The sequence below is a fragment of the Nannospalax galili genome, unplaced genomic scaffold (assembly GCF_000622305.1).
Source record: "Nannospalax galili isolate Female #2095 unplaced genomic scaffold, S.galili_v1.0 scaffold1127, whole genome shotgun sequence".
NCBI lineage: Eukaryota > Metazoa > Chordata > Mammalia > Rodentia > Spalacidae > Nannospalax > Nannospalax galili.
The window spans coordinates 863,087-868,096 of record NW_008355784.1 but is presented as its reverse complement, the minus strand read 5'-3'; positions in this window follow the sequence as shown (position 1 = coordinate 868,096).

The window sequence follows — 5,010 nt, the reverse complement described above, 5'->3', positions numbered from 1 at the left end:
CAGATGCCGAGGAGCTCAGAAGGTGGGCGACTGTGACCAGTGATAGTCATGTATATAGAGATTGGAAATGCATGTGAAAACATCTCAATGTCAATTGCCTTGGAATGAATTTTTCTGTATTAAACTGTGTGTTTTGACAACGAAGTAGAGATCTTTTTTAAATGTTGGAACCTCATTTAATTTTATGTCTTATAGAGTTTATAATGAGTTAAAGATTATATAAGCATAATAATTCATCTGTAAACCTAAAAATGTGCAGCCAATTTTGAAAGAGATGTACCTTAGCTCAGAAAAATGTTATTGAATAGGTTAATGCTGTTGTAATGAAAAGCTTCTTTTAATTAAAAAAAAAATGTAGGCAGCAAAGTTCGGATGCATCACAGCACAAGGGAAGGTACACTGAGAAAAAAAACACAAGAGAGAAGAATATAGAGTTCTTGAATAGAATAAAAACGTGGAAAAATGAGATTCATTTACATCAGTGTTTTTCTAATTATTTGGTACTCACTGATATGAAAATGTAATAATACTGAGAAAAAGCACAAGACACGGGTCTTCAATGTGGGTTCAAAATTACTGAAATGATTCAAGAGAATTTGAGTATGTGTAATCCCCTAGTATCAGTTCTGATTCTTCAAGTGACTTAGCAACTTATTTTTCATTCTTCAATGCATCTTTGAGAACTCATTGAAAGACAAACCCAAATGTTTATAATAATTATTTAATGTCTTATATATCTCTCTACTTATTTCCTTTGAGCTTCTCAAGTATTTCTCTTGTTTTAAAATTTTGGTTTTACTTTGCTGATTGAAATAAATCAATACATTAGAAGTTTCAAAAAAATTATATTGACCCCTTTAATCTTTGGTTATACTTTCATTTTGGGTGTTTAAGACCATATGGTTGTCCCAGATAAACCAATTTATTTTTACTCTTAAGGCCATTTGAGGATCTGTTTCTCAGGGGTCACATTGGCTTGGGAGTAGCCCCTGGCTCCTTTCTTTTACCAGTTCCATCTATGTGAAGATTAAATCAAAGGTCCTGCTTGACCATGGCTAGCTTCACTTGGAAGCATGGAGGAAATGTTTCCTCTGTGTTGACCCTCCTCTTTGTAGAGTGGACACTGGTTCAAGTACATCTCATGGGGTCTCCACAGCCTCTTTGATCAAGAGGACAGGTGATTCACCAGTTACAGGAAATTTTGAGAGATGCTCATAGTCAGAAGAGAACTTTAAGAGACCCTTTACTCTCTTGAAATCAGAAATCATAGCTGTGGTAGAATAGGGGTACTTCATAGACTTACATGTTTAATTCTCCCCATCCATGTGGCCATTCTATCCTTGTGATACTCATTTATGATTGACACAGTTATCTTGATCATGCTAGTTCTACTGGAATTACTTTGAAAGTGTAGTGGTTTTTTTTTACCTTGTCCTATGGTTCTCCAACCTTAGTCAATTTGTTCTTCATTCCTACATCTTTTTGTCCTCTCTTCCTTAATTTCTGATTCCCTAAGATTATTATAATTCTCTTCTTTTCCCACAGGTCAGTCAGAGCAGTCTCTCTGCTCATAGAAGCATGTGTTCTGATTTTTTCACAAATTTATCATTATTGACTCTTCAGGGTGAACTCAGATGCTACTTCGTGGGCATTTTCTAGAATTGCTCAATTGAGATCTCATCTGTACTTCCAAAATTGGACTGATCGTTCTCAACACACCACTGAGTCCTCTATTCTGTGAGTATTTAAACATTTTTTTCTTCTCTCTCAGATGCTTGAAAGTGGGGTTTGTGTATATGTACCTGTATAGACACAAGGGTCCCTTACTCTGAAGTAGCACATATAGATTTAATGCTGCTCCATTTTTCTAACAACTGACACAGCATTCTCATTTTTCACTAACTGCTAAAATTGTGCTGTGCTTAATTGTAATTCAATAATATAATTTCAAAATGATTGTGCCTAGATGTAATTTAAATAAACAATGACCAATTTTTGACTATTGTATAAAGTATGAAAATGGTTCAGTCCTTCACTGATAGTTCTACATTATTTGATGTGTTATTATTAAAATGGGTCTTCCCTTTTTTCTCATTACGGGTAGAGAGTAGGTCAAGTGCATAATACTCCACAGTTATAGGGATCTTTATCTTCATATATTTAAATAAATTAATAACATAGGATGGCACCTTTCAAGTAAGTATAGGTTTGAACAATCATTTCTAATCCCAAGCAGTTATGTGAGTTTGTGAGTATGCACATAATTTAGGGAAGAAATTAATATTTTGAGGAATTACAAATAAAACATGAAATTTGATGGTGTTTTTATATTTTACTTATTTTTATTTTATGTTTATGACTGTATTGCCTGAATATATATATAAGTACCCATGTCATGCAATGCCCATAGAAGTTAGAAGAAGCCATCAGATTCCCTTGGAACTGCAGTTAAGGATGGTTAGCCACCATGTGGGTGCTGGCAATCAAACCTGGATCCACTGCAAAAATATCAGTGTTCTTTTTTATTTATTATTTGTAATTTATGTGTATGAATGCAGTGTCTGCATGTGTGTACATGCCCTCATGCCATGCAATGACCATGGGGACTAGAAGAAGGCATCAGAACCCCTGAAACTGGAGTTCTTGATGGTTGTTAGCAGCTATGTGGTAACTGGGAACTGAACCCAGGTCCTCTGGAAGAACATCCAGTGTTCTTAACTGCTGAGTCATTTCTGCAGCCCCAGAAATTTGATGGCAATTTTTAAAAACTTTTTAAAATTTTTATTTATTATTTTTATTTTATGTGTATGTGTGTATTGCCTGCATGTAGGTAAGTACACCCGTGTCATGAAATGCCCACGGAGGTCAGAAGAGGCTGTTGGATCCCCTGGGACTGAAGTTACAGACAGTTGTTAGCTGCCACGTGGGGGCTGGGATTCAAACCCAGGTCTTCTGCAAGAACAACCAGTGTACTTAACCACTGTGATATCTCTCCAGCCCCATGATGGCAATTTTAAGGGGGAGAACCAGAGGAAATATGCTGAATGAAATGAAAGGATTATTTAATAACAGTTATAACTATATGTTAACTTCTATTCTTATTTTTATTTCTTAGTATCTGCATTATTATTTATAGTTTTATTTGTTTATCTGTTAAGGTTATTAAATTATTTATTTAGTTTAGTTGAGACATGAAACTAGTTGTTGACAAGTAGAAAACTGGTAAGATGGGGAGCTCATACAGATGTTTTCTTTACATTAGAAAGTTGAACAGCCCCAGGGGGCTCTTCCAAATGTCGGACAGTATTCCCTGTGTATGATCACTTACACAGGCTTCCCTCTTACCCAAGAAGGAGGCACTGAGGCCGCCTTCTGCTGAAAAGTCACCTTTTGCATGACATGACATATATAGGCAGCTTTACTAGAATCAGGCTACTAGAGTCCAGGAATGGGGATAGAATTTAAGGGGGTATCTATAACAGTAGATGATAAAAGCTACACTTCCTTTACATGGTAACTATTTTTTCCCAAAATAGTTTCAAAAAAAGTCTTTAAGTTCTGTCAAAGATGCATAGTGAAATATATATTTATGATGTTTTCTATTTGAACAGACTTTTCCATAATTCTAGTTTTTAACCACAATCATTTATGGATCAGCTGGTATGACTCAAGCTAACTTTAATGGTTTCATGTCCAACATTTCTTCCATTGCATTTATAGTTCTGTGATACTATATTCTTTTATGCCTCTCAATTAAGCCAAGTCTCCTTCACTTGTCACCTCTATAGGGAGATATTTGCTAATTAGTTTAAGAAAGACATTACACTTCAGTAATATTTCTTTTCCAATACTCTTTATTTATTTTAAATATTTAATTTGCTTGTAACTATTAAAGGTATTCTGAAAATCATTTTTTGATGAGTTGCATCCTAGAATATAATGTGATATACTGTGTGTTTTTTAAAAATATTATTATTTTTATTCTATGTGTACAAGTGTATTGCCTGCATGTATATGTACTCATGTCGTACATGCATGGAGATCAGAAGAAGGCATCAGATTCCCCTGGAAAAGGAGTTACTGAAGATTGTTAGCTTACCACGTGGGTGCTGGGAATTGAACTGGGGTCCTCTGCAAGTGCAATCAATGCTCTTAGCCACTGATCTAGCTCCCCAGCCCAATGTAGTGTATGTTTTAACATACTTTTGTTAGCTGAACAAATGACATTAAACTGTGACTTTCTGGAAGAGTTTTAAGTGAACCAATCTCTATTTGTTAGACCATAGATTTCCAGGCACTGATGTGTCTCTGAAGTGCTGGTGTATATTTATACTGTAAGATGACTCTAAGGAGTGTGGTGTCATAAAGTACCCCTGAAACACAGTGAGCAGAAGGATCATGAGTTCAGTCAGGCTGGCCATGTAATGTCTCAAAAAATATACTGAAATTTTAACCTTTAATTGTTATCTTTTCTCAGATTATTAGCTTTCTATTCATAGTATGGTGCTATGACATAATCCAGCAGGAAGGATATCACTGATCATTTTCATAACTCTGTACAGTGAAGGGGAAGCCTAGTTTCTCATATGGGCTGTTTAAACACTTTATTCTCATAATCCCCAGGAACTCTCCTAGGGAGAAATGAGTGCAATGATTTTCAAGAATCACAGTGTCTGAGATGGTAGGAAAGGTGGCTGTTAGCCAGTCTCTACAGAAATCAAATTCATAATTAAGGGGGAGGCTGTAATAGGATGGATACAATCAAAATATTCTGCAGCTAAAGCACACTATAAAGTCACTGTATGTACTCAATAAACCACAGAGTAGGGGAATTCCTGGTTTCTACCTACTGAACAAGGTAAGCTGAAGATCTTGAACACTTGATGAAGTAGAACAGCATAAGCTGAAACCATAGTTTGGTTTACTGCCTGTCACCTACAAATAAAAATTAATGTTTACTTTTTGGGCTAGGGATGTAACAGATGTAAGTAAGCTTTTCTATAGGCTCTA